This window comes from Trematomus bernacchii, unplaced genomic scaffold (genome assembly GCF_902827165.1).
Source record: "Trematomus bernacchii unplaced genomic scaffold, fTreBer1.1, whole genome shotgun sequence".
NCBI lineage: Eukaryota > Metazoa > Chordata > Actinopteri > Perciformes > Nototheniidae > Trematomus > Trematomus bernacchii.
In genome coordinates this window covers 21,850,557-21,866,565 of record NW_022987973.1, presented here as the reverse complement: position 1 = coordinate 21,866,565, position 16,009 = coordinate 21,850,557, and positions in this window count along the sequence as shown.

Here is a 16,009-nt window from a genome sequence, read left to right as displayed (position 1 = left end):
CTACAGTAAAGACACTTTACAGCAAATACAACAGCACAGTTTGTTCAGAATATCAGTATGAGAAAACGACACCCTCTGTCCTTAGACCCTCACATCGTACAAGGAAATACTTCCAGAGAAAAACCCACATTTCAAAGGGAAAAATGCGAGAAACCTTGGGGAGAGCAACAGAGGAGGGATCCCTCTCCCAGGATGGACAGAAGTGCAATAGATGCCGTGTGTAAATCGAAGAGATAATACATTTTACAGCGTAGGTAGACCACATGACAAATAAAGAAGTGTAATGTAAACATTTACATTATTATTATGATTATTTAATATATAAAGACTATATATTATTGAATTACAAGATTAGATATACTTTATTTGATCTAAAATATTGATGTGTTCAAATGCTCTTCTAAACACAACTGAAAGTCCATGAAAAGTTGTCTTTCTGTATTTGTGAATGAAGCGCCATCTCCTGGTTAAATCCTGAAATTGAAAATCTGGCAACGCCCTCTTGGAAAATAGTGGGAGGGCTTAACATTCCCAGATGCTGGTCTTAGGCAGGTCTTAGGCAGGAAGCTGTAAGCTGGAGTCCTATCTGGAGTGCTACATCTGTAAGCTCCATAAACTGACAAAATCACCCAGAAATGTCACTTTTATAGCCCAAAAATATATAATACAAATACACTTAAATAGTAAAAGGTGCAAATGTGCTCCGGGTTACCCAGGGATGGATTTATATAGCCCCATGATAGTGATTACAAATCATTTTCATGGAAAGAAGTGTTAATAACGCCTGATTAAAGCATATGCAGGACCCCCGTGAGCTCCAGAGTAGGTGCATTGTTTTAGGGAACCATATTAAAGGTGGGGTAGGTAAGTTTGAGAAACCGGCTCGGGATACACTTTTTGTTATATTCCATGGAATGCTCTTAACATCCCGATAGCAATGAATATCTTAAGTGCTTTGACAAAAAATCCATTAAAAAATGACATCTGTGGAAGCCGTAATACTGTAAAAAGCACGACCAATTATTTTAGCCGGCTCGGCTAAAATAACTGGATGGCCTACCTGCCTGTCAGCCTTCCATCTGTGCACAAACTTATCTCGTGCCCTCATTGGTCATGTGCGCGTTCGTGTGTGTTGGAGGAGGGGCTCTATAAGGAAGTGGCAGATTTTCTCCGGTTGTGTATTTTCAAATTCTAGCAATCTCGAGCCGGTTTCTCAAACTTACCTACCCCACCTTTAATGATAGAATCAATCATTTAAATGCAAAAATAATGATTATAAATCTTTTCAGGGGAAAAAGTGTGGAGATATACCTTGATGCAAATACCTTAAATACCTTAAGTGGACTGTGAACTGGAGAAAGCCCTAACGGTGAGAAAGGGATGTTGTTCATGCACTATTTCATCTGTTTTATGTCCTATATATATATATATATATTCATGTTGCTCTGTTGGAGGAGTTATATCTACACTGTAGCTCATGTGCACATGACAATAAATCCTCGACACTTGAAACTTGAAACAGGAAATACACATTTCCACTGATACACGTAACACTCTTTATTCACCTCAGTTGATGCTGAACACTCACACAGTTTTTTTGTCTCTAGAAATAGAAAGGGATGTCGTTCATGCAGTTTTTGAGCCTCAGTGGTTTTGGCTCACTGTAAGAAACGTACTGTGAAATTCACAGTATTTAACTGACAGCAATTGACGAGTTACTTACTGTAAAATGAATTACAGTAAGTAACTTGTCAATTGCTGCCAGTTAAATACTGTAAAGGTAATCACAGTATTTACAAGTTTTTATTTACAGTAACAGTGTAAAATGAAACACAGTAACTTCCAAGTACTGTATTTGTGTTTACGGTAATAGTGTTTTAACTGTAAAATGAAACACAGTAATATTTAATTACTTTACTTTTTGTTACAGCAGTAGTGTTATAGCTGTAAAATGAAACACAGTAATTTCCAAGCATTGTATTTTTGTTTAAGGTACTGTAATAGTATTTTAACTATAAAATAAAACACGGCCATTTAAAAAGTACTGTATTTGTGTTTACGGTAATAGTATTTCAACTGTAAAATAGAAACTATAATGCTAAAATGTTAAGTTACAGTATCAGTATTGTTACTGTAAAACAATTTATTATAGTATACTTCATGTCATGCTGGTAATTTACAGATTACCAGAAATTCTTGACACAATTTTAAAGCTCACCAATAACTGCAGGGAGACAGCAAACAATACATTTTAACAATGTATTCTTAATTGTTGAACGGTATCAAGAACATGTATTTTCTTGTGCTAAATTATAAATATTTTCATCCATAAAACAATCGATATTAATATCCAAAAACATGGAGATTGCATTTTTAAAACAGTGGCGATAATCAACACAAAAAATATGAAGCCATTTCTTCTGCCAAGCCATTTTAGAGACCTGCTGTAGTTGAAAAGGTGTCACGACCTCGACACAAACTGGAGAACCCAAATGCACGACCCAGAGACACAGTCTTGAATGTAACAAAAATTGTCTTTGTAATGTCATTGAACAGAAAATCCCTCTTAACAGAGTAAGTACTGGAATAACAAAACCTGACATGACTGTAAACGATCCTCTCTTTGCTGAGGCCTGGCACGACCACACGTGGGAACAAACACGAACTGACACAGGACAGGGGGAGACAGGACTATTTAAACATGAGGTGAGTGGGAACAGGTGGAAACAATCAGGGGCGGGGCAGACGCTGAAGATGGCGGGAAAACACACAAAGGGAGGAAGTAACAGGGCCTGAAATGAGAGACAAGAGGTAAGTACAAAATGAAACAGGAAATGGAAAACGAGACACAACATGAAACACGGGGACTTAACTAGAGATGAATGACATAAATAGACAGACCCGACATGACGTGAATAAACACGAACTGACTAAACATGAAATGACAGACATAATACATAAACATAACTAACACATTTGACGAGACACAACAAAAGGCACTGTTTGGCAAATACATTATCACTATTCTTAGATAATACACAATATTTTAAAACACTTTGAATACAAACAACCAAATGCATGCAGGAATGGACCCTGTACTGAACTTACAAACCTTACACGTGTAAGACATTTTGATTACATAAATTAACTGACTAAATTGTTTGTAGTAGTGTTACCAATCCCGCTTCAATCACATTAGTATGCATAAAAAAGTGACAGGTCACACCTTCTAAGTCCCGCCCCCTAATTATGCTAATGAGCCCCTTTGATATGCTAATGAGCCCCTTTGTTCGAGGTGTTATCGCGTATAGGTGTTACATCCCCCCGGTAGCCCCCACCCCCCTCAGCCCGCCCCCCTCCCCCTCACATACAGGTGTTACATCCTCACCGGTAGCCCCCACCCTTCTCAGCCCCCACCCTTCTCAGCCCCCACCCTTCTCAGCCCCCACCCCGCTCAGCCCCCACCCTCTCAACCCACCCCCTCCTTACAGCAGGTTTCACATCCCCCCTGTCGCCCCCACCCCCCTCCTCAGCCCCCACCCCTCTCAACCCCCTCCTCCTCCCCCCTCCTGTCCGGTCGGCATGTTCGTTACAGTTTAAATCTTCCGGGGCAGAATTAGAAAAGTGCCGGTTAAAGGTCTTCTATGTTATTTAATGAGCTTTGAAACAAACTGATATGATTCGATATTAAACCAACTAATTATAGTAGATTAATTAACTATTCAAAAACGTGTACAGTAATTTACAATAACACGGGAATAATAAACGGACTGCTCTCCCCCTCCTGACAACACGACAGTATCAAAGTCGCGGGTCCAATAATGAGTGACTCGACAGTAAAACTAAAACATATCTATAAATAGTTTAGGTAGTTTGAGAGGTAAATAAAATAGCTACGTGTGATATCTGAAGAGTGTGTTTTGTTCCGCTCACCGCATGCAGAGATGCATGTCGAATAGTCCGCAGCATCGGATCTCCCCCCCCGTCAGCAACAGCGGGTCTCCCCCGTCAGATTAGACTTTACTAGCGTTTATGTCCATGCGCAATCAGCCCATACAGGACATCTTTTGTCTGTCACACACTATTCTTGTATGTCACATAAGTGGTGTAGCTGATGCTGTATTGCGCTAAAGGGGATATCATTCTGAGAGATTTCCCTCCACACACACACACACACACACACACACACACACACACACACACACACACACACACACACACACACACACATACCCGTATTCCCCTCCTACCCAGCCTTTTTTAAATTTTAAATAAGAGTTGGGTTAATAACTAAGGAGGCTCTCTTGAAGTGTACGGATGGTGAACTAATGTTTAATTACTATACTAACTATAAGGGCCTCTCTTATAGAAAGGAGGGGTAATCTGGTAATAAATGCAACAAAGTCTCTCTGAAGAGGTTGGCAATACATTAAAAATCTTAATGACCCTGGGGTATTTTGGTTTTTTCTTTATGTTTAATTACATCACCCCTTAATAAAATAATCCTTATATGAAGTTATATGTGTCATCTTTCCTGAAACTGACGTGCTGTCCGCTTTACAAACAAGTTATCTTTCTGCTTCTTCACCCCTGAATTTTCCTCCCCCGTCCCTATTACTTCAGCCATCACAACAGCAATCAAGTCAGATCTGTGAAATTAAACACCTCTTCCCAAAGCGTGACTTCCCTATTGGGGGAGTGGGGCAGTAGGGCCTAACCCGATTTGGCCAAATATACTAACATGCAGAACATATGGTATGTTTGAAAAAAGACTAACCATCTATCCAGTTCAAGCTGTCTTTAAGATGTGACATTGCGCTCTGACTTTTTCCCGTAAAATCGTGACAAACTATTACTTACTAAATTTGACCTCATACTGCTTGGTTGAAAATGATAGATGAGCATTTTACCAACAGATCAATGCGCAATCAACCCATATTTGAGGATTCTCAGTGCAGGCACTAACAGGAAGCTGCTGTGCATTAGTGGAGAGTCCTCTGAAGGCAGCTGTTATTTCATTCACACACTCATCTGCTACCTGCTGACTCCTCATAGTAAGTCTAGCCAAGTCAGCTGTTAAGTTGTCCATACCATCGCTTGATAACTGGTAACTTTTGATTGACAGTCCAGCCATGGCAGCTGCCAACTCGTCCATATAATTCTTAAGAACGTGGTGACAATACTACAAAAAAGTGTATATATTAGGTCAGTTAACCTTGAAGAGCTAAACAGTTCAAGTGGTAAGTAACTAAGTATTTGCAATGAATAAACATAGAAATGATCACTGTCATATTATATAATCACTTAATATGGAGATAAGTAAAACTGACACAGACAGTTTAAACTGCTTGTTAAAACGCTATTGCTTATTGTGTTTTCTCAGCACACTAACATAAATAAGGATGTATAATATAAAAAACTAGAAAACGATATAGTATTTTCAAGTCTTACTTTAGTATGGTAAAATTAAGAATAAGTCACATTAAAGTGTGTCATGATTTTCCGTAAAAAAGTCAAGTATAGTTTGTCAAAAGAATATGAAAAAATCATTTTGTAGAGTAGTATGTTGAAAATCTCAGTGTTTAACTGAACACACCTACATGTGATAACGCCTCGAACAAAGGGGTAATTAGCATACAAAGGGGGGTCACTAGCATCAGTGAGGGGAAAGGTGCTACGGGAATGAATTTTGAGGAGGGGGAACTTGTAAGAATTTCCAGTTTATGAAGACAATTATATGGTACCCGTCCTTACAGCTAAACAAATCCTATGCCAGGTAATCAACAGACCACAAGAAGCACAAAAAGCCCCAGAAAGGATTACATTCAGAGCTAATAATGGTGAAACCGAAGAAGAAGCAAAGCAGATTATAATCGTTGCGGGTGAAAGGATAGAGAATTTGCAAGTGATGTTAATGCACTTATCTGATATAAAAAATGCATTCATTTACTTCCAAGAGACCCCTAAACATCTAGTTGGGCAATGTGAATTGAACGATAAACCGATCACTGTAAATGAAACGCGGAGAGAGGCAGCAGTGCAAATCGTTATGTCTATTACCTTGTATGCACTACGACATTAACTTGGTCAAATGTAATATGTCTTTCTGAAGATGTGGCGAATGGTGTGTTTTTCAATTAAACAACCATAACAAATGAAAATGTGTTTTATTTTTGCTTTCATATATAGTAATAGTATTAACTCCTCTGACTAGACTGTACTAAAATAAGACGTTTCACTGTTAAATAAAAATGGAAGTAGAAAATCGAGATAATGATGAGGCTCGTTATGTATCCAGTAACTATGAACAGCAGTTTTGAAAATGTTATTTAACCCTTTAACTCTAATTGACAAATCTAAAATAGCCTCTATCTTATCTATAAGTTTGTGATTTTAACACTTATTCACTGACACAAGGCAGATTATGGCTTTTTTCTCTTGCCAAGATACTTTTAGACACACTCTGAGGTATGCAAAACCTTAAAACTAGAAAATGAAGTACATTGTCTGATTAGATTTTTTCGTAAAGACTGTTTCTCTAAAAGGCAAGTTTGTGATTTTTAACACTTATTTACTGACACAAGGCAGATTTTGACTTTTTTTTCTCTTTTCATGTGTTACCAAGATACTTTTTAGATACACTTTTATGTATGCAACACTTAACAAAGGGGTATAATATGAAGTACTTTGTAAGGGAATGGGGGTTTCTTTAATACCCCTTTTTTATTTCAAAAAAACACTTGTACAGTTAAATAATGTAGGTTTTTCTCTGATATTCTAGTTATTTTCAGCTACCAAGATACTTTTGTTGATACACTTTTACGTAGGAACATTGGCAACTGGTAGAATGTCAATTATTTTGTAACAAAAATGTATTTTCTTAAAGACTGTGACTCTAAAAGGGAAGTTGGTGATTTTAACACTTCTATTTTTCCCCCGTTGTCTTTCACTTACTGTTTTGATACAGTTTTATGTATGACAACTTTACAACTGGTAGAAAGTTAAGTACTTTTTCTTTCATATTATTTTAACACAACATTACTTTTTTCATATTTTTCAACATACTGTGATATATATATATATATATTTTTTCTCTCCATTATATTTTGATGTGGCGAATGGTGTGTTTTTCAATTAAACAACCATAACAAATGAAAATGTGTTTTATTTTTGCTTTCATATATAGTAATAGTATTAACTCCTCTGACTAGACTGTACTAAAATAAGACGTTTCACTGTTAAATAAAAATGGAAGTAGAAAATCGAGATAATGATGAGGCTCGTTATGTATCCAGTAACTATGAACAGCAGTTTGAAAATGTTATTTAACCCTTTAACTCTAATTGACAAATCTAAAATAGCCTCTATCTTATCTATAAGTTTGTGATTTTAACACTTATTCACTGACACAAGGCAGATTATGGCTTTTTTTCTCTTGCCAAGATACTTTTAGACACACTCTGAGGTATGCAAAACCTTAAAACTAGAAAATGAAGTACATTGTCTGATTAGATTTTTTCGTAAAGACTGTTTCTCTAAAAGGCAAGTTTGTGATTTTTAACACTTATTTACTGACACAAGGCAGATTTTGACTTTTTTCTCTTTTCATGTGTTACCAAGATACTTTTTAGATACACTTTTATATATGCAACACTTAACAAAGGGGTATAATATGAAGTACTTTGTAAGGGAATGGGGGTTTCTTTAATACCCCTTTTTTATTTCTAAAAAAACACTTGTACAGTTAAATAATGTAGGTTTTTCTCTGATATTCTAGTTATTTTCAGCTACCAAGATACTTTTGTTGATACACTTTTACGTAGGAACATTTGGCAACTGGTAGAATGTCAATTATTTTGTAACAAAAATGTATTTTCTTAAAAACTGTGACTCTAAAAGGGAAGTTGGTGATTTTAACACTTCTATTTTTCCCCCGTTGTCTTTCACTTACTGTTTTGATACAGTTTTATGTATGACAACTTTACAACTGGTAGAAAGTTAAGTACTTTTTCTTTCATATTATTTTAACACAACATTACTTTTTTCATATTTTTCAACATACTGTGATATATATATATATATATATATATATATTTTTTTTTCTCTCCATTATATTTTTGAATATACAGCAAACTCCTGGACTACTATCGTCACCACCATTGTGGACACCCACATATTGCAGTACTACTGCTGCTGATGTTACTCCTGGGGCCAAGACGTCTCTGTTTCTGAACATAGTGAAATCGGAGTTGGTTGATATTCTGGAGAGGGTGCTGCATCGGTACAGAGAAGAAATCTGCAATGGATGTCGAGTCAGCCACCCCAGCCAGAGGCAACACGATTGTCTGAATGACATTCCAGAATATTTCTTCAGAAACAATTGCAACGCGTTAATGAAAAGACTTTGGCTCGCCGACTTCATTACTGTGATTGACCAGAGTCTTAATGATAAAAACATTTACACGGCTGAATGGAGGATCCAAGGCGCTTCGGAGGCTTTTCTGCACAATCTCAAAAACTGCAGACGCCTTAAGGAGAGACTTGAAAAGATCCATGCCGAGCTGGATGGAGAAGAAGAAGACTAATAACCAGCGGTTGATTGAAGCCAGGGATTTTTATTTTATTTTTTTTTCCGATACTTTGACTTTTCTTTAAAGTAAAATTTAAAAAAAAGGGATAACTACTATGGAAAACAATCTGTATATATTTATCAGAATGCAGTCAATACCTGTTTAATAAGTGTGTTGTTGATGACGATTGAAAACAGAATGAGTAGTGATCCCCGTGTAAACAGAATGGCTGAAGTTTGTAAACTAGAAGACATTTTGGATATCGTTCATTCTGGCAGTACTATTCCGGGTCATTGGGAAACGATTGTAAACGAAACATTTAAAGTGGTACTGGAATCTTCATTTTCCGAAACATTCTGTAACATTAGTCAAGTCATAGTATAGTTTGACAAAAAGATCTTGAAAAAGTCATGGCATTGTGTGTTGAAATGGTTTTGAATAAACACATCAGTATTTAAAAAAGTAAAATTGTATCAAGTGCATCAGACAACTCAAATTACTCCATTTGAACCATATTTATAAATAAGTAAAGAATGGTCATAGTATATAGCAGGGCTGTTTAATAGTTTTCTGTGTTCTGTGTTTTGTGTGTCAGTGTGTCAGTGTTTCTGTGTTTCTGTGTTTTTGTGTGTCAGTGTTTTCAGTGTTGCAGTGTTTCAGTGTTTTGGGTGTCAGTGTGTCAGTGTTTTGTGTTTCAGTGTTCTGTGTTTCAGTGTTGCAGTGTTTCAGTGTTTAGGGTGTCAGTGTGTCAGTGTTGCAGTGTTGCAGTGTTTCAGTGTTTTGTGTGTCAGAATTTCAGTGTGTCAGTGTTTCAGTGTTTCAGTGTTTCAGTGTTTTCAGTGTTTTGTGTTTCAGTGTTTCAGTGTGTTTGTGTTTCAGTGTTTTCAGTGTTTTGTGTTTCAGTGTTTCAGTGTTTTTTGTGTTTCTGTGTTTTTGTGTTGCAGTGTTTCAGTGTTTTCAGTGTTTTGTGTTTCAGTGTTTCTGTGTTTTTATTTGTATTTCAGTGTTTTCAGTGTTTTGTGTTTCAGTGTTTCTGTGTTTTTATTTGTGTTTCAGTGTTTTTGTGTTTCTGTGTTTCGGTGTTTTTGTGTGTCAGTGTTTTCAGTGTGTCCGTGTTTCAGTGTTGCAGTGTTTCAGTGTTTTCAGTGTTTTGTGTTTCAGTGTTTCAGTGTTTCAGTGTTTTTTTTTTTGTGTTAGTGTTTCAGTGTTTTGTGTGTCAGAGTGTCAGTGTTTACAGCCTTTCTTTGCTCTGATCAATCCCCAGGGATCCTCCCCTGGAAGGAATATAGCAGGATGAGAGAAAAACATTTAAAAAAAAACGTATCTTAGAAGTGGCTATAACATTTGATGCAATTCTAAAAGATAGTCAGATTCCTAAAAAGTTACAAACGGATGCTAGAAAAGAATTATTTGTTTCTTCAGCAAGGCTTCAAAAATCTTGTTAAATAATTATTTTCCAGCATCCGTTTGTAACTTTTTAGGAATCTGACTATCTTTTAGAATTGCATCAAATGTTATAGCCACTTCTAAGATACGTTTTTTTTTAAATGTTTTTCTCTCATCCTGCTATATTCCTTCCAGGGGAGGATCCCTGGGGATTGATCAGAGCAAAGAAAGGCTGTAAACACTGACACTCTGACACACAAAACACTGAAACACTAACACAAAAAAAAAAACACTGAAACACTGAAACACTGAAACACAAAACACTGAAAACACTGAAACACTGCAACACTGAAACACGGACACACTGAAAACACTGACACACAAAAACACCGAAACACAGAAACACAAAAACACTGAAACACAAATAAAAACACAGAAACACTGAAACACAAAACACTGAAAACACTGAAATACAAATAAAAACACAGAAACACTGAAACACAAAACACTGAAAACACTGAAACACTGCAACACAAAAACACAGAAACACAAAAAACACTGAAACACTGAAACACAAAACACTGAAAACACTGAAACACAAACACACTGAAACACTGAAACACAAAACACTGAAAACACTGAAACACTGAAACACTGAAACACTGACACACTGAAATTCTGACACACAAAACACTGAAACACTGCAACACTGCAACACTGACACACTGACACCCTAAACACTGAAACACTGCAACACTGAAACACAGAACACTGAAACACAAAACACTGACACACTGACACCCAAAACACTGAAACACTGCAACACTGAAAACACTGACACACAAAAACACAGAAACACAGAAACACTGACACACTGACACACAAAACACAGAACACAGAAAACTATTAAACAGCCCTGCTATATACTATGACCATTCTTTACTTATTTATAAATATGGTTCAAATGGAGTAATTTGAGTTGTCTGATGCACTTGATACAATTTTACTTTTTTAAATACTGATGTGTTTATTCAAAACCATTTCAACACACAATGCCATGACTTTTTCAAGATCTTTTTGTCAAACTATACTATGACTTGACTAATGTTACAGAATGTTTCGGAAAATGAAGATTCCAGTACCACTTTAAATGTTTCGTTTACAATCGTTTCCCAATGACCCGGAATAGTACTGCCAGAATGAACGATATCCAAAATGTCTTCTAGTTTACAAACTTCAGCCATTCTGTTTACACGGGGATCACTACTCATTCTGTTTTCAATCGTCATCAACAACACACTTATTAAACAGGTATTGACTGCATTCTGATAAATATATACAGATTGTTTTCCATAGTAGTTATCCCTTTTTTTTAAATTTTACTTTAAAGAAAAGTCAAAGTATCGGAAAAAAAAATAAAATAAAAATCCCTGGCTTCAATCAACCGCTGGTTATTAGTCTTCTTCTTCTCCATCCAGCTCGGCATGGATCTTTTCAAGTCTCTCCTTAAGGCGTCTGCAGTTTTTGAGATTGTGCAGAAAAGCCTCCGAAGCGCCTTGGATCCTCCATTCAGCCGTGTAAATGTTTTTATCATTAAGACTCTGGTCAATCACAGTAATGAAGTCGGCGAGCCAAAGTCTTTTCATTAACGCGTTGCAATTGTTTCTGAAGAAATATTCTGGAATGTCATTCAGACAATCGTGTTGCCTCTGGCTGGGGTGGCTGACTCGACATCCATTGCAGATTTCTTCTCTGTACCGATGCAGCACCCTCTCCAGAATATCAACCAACTCCGATTTCACTATGTTCAGAAACAGAGACGTCTTGGCCCCAGGAGTAACATCAGCAGCAGTAGTACTGCAATATGTGGGTGTCCACAATGGTGGTGACGATAGTAGTCCAGGAGTTTGCTGTATATTCAAAAATATAATGGAGAAAAAAAAAAAAATATATATATATATATATATATATATCACAGTATGTTGAAAAATATGAAAAAAGTAATGTTGTGTTAAAATAATATGAAAGAAAAAGTACTTAACTTTCTACCAGTTGTAAAGTTGTCATACATAAAACTGTATCAAAACAGTAAGTGAAAGACAACGGGGGAAAAATAGAAGTGTTAAAATCACCAACTTCCCTTTTAGAGTCACAGTTTTTAAGAAAATACATTTTTGTTACAAAATAATTGACATTCTACCAGTTGCCAAATGTTCCTACGTAAAAGTGTATCAACAAAAGTATCTTGGTAGCTGAAAATAACTAGAATATCAGAGAAAAACCTACATTATTTAACTGTACAAGTGTTTTTTAGAAATAAAAAAGGGGTATTAAAGAAACCCCCATTCCCTTACAAAGTACTTCATATTATACCCCTTTGTTAAGTGTTGCATACATAAAAGTGTATCTAAAAAGTATCTTGGTAACACATGAAAAGAGAAAAAAGTCAAAATCTGCCTTGTGTCAGTAAATAAGTGTTAAAAATCACAAACTTGCCTTTTAGAGAAACAGTCTTTACGAAAAAATCTAATCAGACAATGTACTTCATTTTCTAGTTTTAAGGTTTTGCATACCTCAGAGTGTGTCTAAAAGTATCTTGGCAAGAGAAAAAAAGCCATAATCTGCCTTGTGTCAGTGAATAAGTGTTAAAATCACAAACTTATAGATAAGATAGAGGCTATTTTAGATTTGTCAATTAGAGTTAAAGGGTTAAATAACATTTTCAAACTGCTGTTCATAGTTACTGGATACATAACGAGCCTCATCATTATCTCGATTTTCTACTTCCATTTTTATTTAACAGTGAAACGTCTTATTTTAGTACAGTCTAGTCAGAGGAGTTAATACTATTACTATATATGAAAGCAAAAATAAAACACATTTTCATTTGTTATGGTTGTTTAATTGAAAAACACACCATTCGCCACATCAAAATATAATGGAGAGAAAAAATATATATATATATATATCACAGTATGTTGAAAAATATGAAAAAAGTAATGTTGTGTTAAAATAATATGAAAGAAAAAGTACTTAACTTTCTACCAGTTGTAAAGTTGTCATACATAAAACTGTATCAAAACAGTAAGTGAAAGACAACGGGGGAAAAATAGAAGTGTTAAAATCACCAACTTCCCTTTTAGAGTCACAGTCTTTAAGAAAATACATTTTTGTTACAAAATAATTGACATTCTACCAGTTGCCAAATGTTCCTACGTAAAAGTGTATCAACAAAAGTATCTTGGTAGCTGAAAATAACTAGAATATCAGAGAAAAACCTACATTATTTAACTGTACAAGTGTTTTTTTGAAATAAAAAAGGGGTATTAAAGAAACCCCCATTCCCTTACAAAGTACTTCATATTATACCCCTTTGTTAAGTGTTGCATACATAAAAGTGTATCTAAAAAGTATCTTGGTAACACATGAAAAGAGAAAAAAAAGTCAAAATCTGCCTTGTGTCAGTAAATAAGTGTTAAAAATCACAAACTTGCCTTTTAGAGAAACAGTCTTTACGAAAAAATCTAATCAGACAATGTACTTCATTTTCTAGTTTTAAGGTTTTGCATACCTCAGAGTGTGTCTAAAAGTATCTTGGCAAGAGAAAAAAGCCATAATCTGCCTTGTGTCAGTGAATAAGTGTTAAAATCACAAACTTATAGATAAGATAGAGGCTATTTTAGATTTGTCAATTAGAGTTAAAGGGTTAAATAACATTTTCAAAACTGCTGTTCATAGTTACTGGATACATAACGAGCCTCATCATTATCTCGATTTTCTACTTCCATTTTTATTTAACAGTGAAACGTCTTATTTTAGTACAGTCTAGTCAGAGGAGTTAATACTATTACTATATATGAAAGCAAAAATAAAACACATTTTCATTTGTTATGGTTGTTTAATTGAAAAACACACCATTCGCCACATCTTCAGAAAGACATATTACATTTGACCAAGTTAATGTCGTAGTGCATACAAGGTAATAGACTTAACGATTTACACTGCTGCCTCTCTCCGCGTTTCATTTACAGTGATCGGTTTATCGTTCAATTCACATTGCCCAACTAGATGTTTAGGGGTCTCTTGGAAGTAAATGAATGCATTTTTTATATCAGATAAGTGCATTAACATCACTTGCAAATTCTCTATCCTTTCACCCGCAACGATTATAATCTGCTTTGCTTCTTCTTCGGTTTCACCATTATTAGCTCTGAATGTAATCCTTTCTGGGGCTTTTTGTGCTTCTTGTGGTCTGTTGATTACCTGGCATAGGATTTGTTTAGCTGTAAGGACGGGTACCATATAATTGTCTTCATAAGCTGGAAATTCTTACAAGTTCCCCCTCCTCAAAATTCATTCCCGTAGCACCTTTCCCCTCACTGATGCTAGTGACCCCCCTTTGTATGCTAATTACCCCTTTGTTCGAGGCGTTATCACATGTAGGTGTGTTCAGTTAAACACTGAGATTTTCAACATACTACTCTACAAAATGATTTTTTTCATATTCTTTTGACAAACTATACTTGACTTTTTTACGGAAAATCATGACACACTTTAATGTGACTTATTCTTAATTTTACCATACTAAAGTAAGACTTGAAAATACTATATCGTTTTCTAGTTTTTTATATTATACATCCTTATTTATGTTAGTGTGCTGAGAAAACACAATAAGCAATAGCGTTTTAACAAGCAGTTTTAAACTGTTTGTGTCAGTTTTACTTATCTCCATATTAAGTGATTATATAATATGACAGTGATCATTTCTATGTTTATTCATTGCAAATACTTAGTTACTTACCACTTGAACTGTTTAGCTCTTCAAGGTTAACTGACCTAATATATACACTTTTTTGTAGTATTGTCACCACGTTCTTAAGAATTATATGGACGAGTTGGCAGCTGCCATGGCTGGACTGTCAATCAAAAGTTACCAGTTATCAAGCGATGGTATGGACAACTTAACAGCTGACTTGGCTAGACTTACTATGAGGAGTCAGCAGGTAGCAGATGAGTGTGTGAATGAAATAACAGCTGCCTTCAGAGGACTCTCCACTAATGCACAGCAGCTTCCTGTTAGTGCCTGCACTGAGAATCCTCAAATATGGGTTGATTGCGCGTTGATCTGTTGGTAAAATGCTCATCTATCATTTTCAACCAAGCAGTATGAGGTCAAATTTAGTAAGTAATAGTTTGTCACGATTTTACGGGAAAAAGTCAGAGCGCAATGTCACATCTTAAAGACAGCTTGAACTGGATAGATGGTTAGTCTTTTTTCAAACATACCATATGTTCTGCATGTTAGTATATTTGGCCAAATCGGGTTAGGCCCTACTGCCCCACTCCCCCAATAGGGAAGTCACGCTTTGGGAAGAGGTGTTTAATTTCACAGATCTGACTTGATTGCTGTTGTGATGGCTGAAGTAATAGGGACGGGGGAGGAAAATTCAGGGGTGAAGAAGCAGAAAGATAACTTGTTTGTAAAGCGGACAGCACGTCAGTTTCAGGAAAGATGACACATATAACTTCATATAAGGATTATTTTATTAAGGGGTGATGTAATTAAACATAAAGAAAAAACCAAAATACCCCAGGGTCATTAAGATTTTTAATGTATTGCCAACCTCTTCAGAGAGACTTTGTTGCATTTATTACCAGATTACCCCTCCTTTCTATAAGAGAGGCCCTTATAGTTAGTATAGTAATTAAACATTAGTTCACCATCCGTACACTTCAAGAGAGCCTCCTTAGTTATTAACCCAACTCTTATTTAAAATTTAAAAAAGGCTGGGTAGGAGGGGAATACGGGTATGTGTGTGTGTGTGTGTGTGTGTGTGTGTGTGTGTGTGTGTGTGTGTGTGTGTGTGTGTGTGTGTGTGTGTGTGTGTGTGTGTGTGTGTGGAGGGAAATCTCTCAGAATGATATCCCCTTTAGCGCAATACAGCATCAGCTACACCACTTATGTGACATACAAGAATAGTGTGTGACAGACAAAAGATGTCCTGTATGGGCTGATTGCGCATGGACATAAACGCTAGTAAAGTCTAATCTGA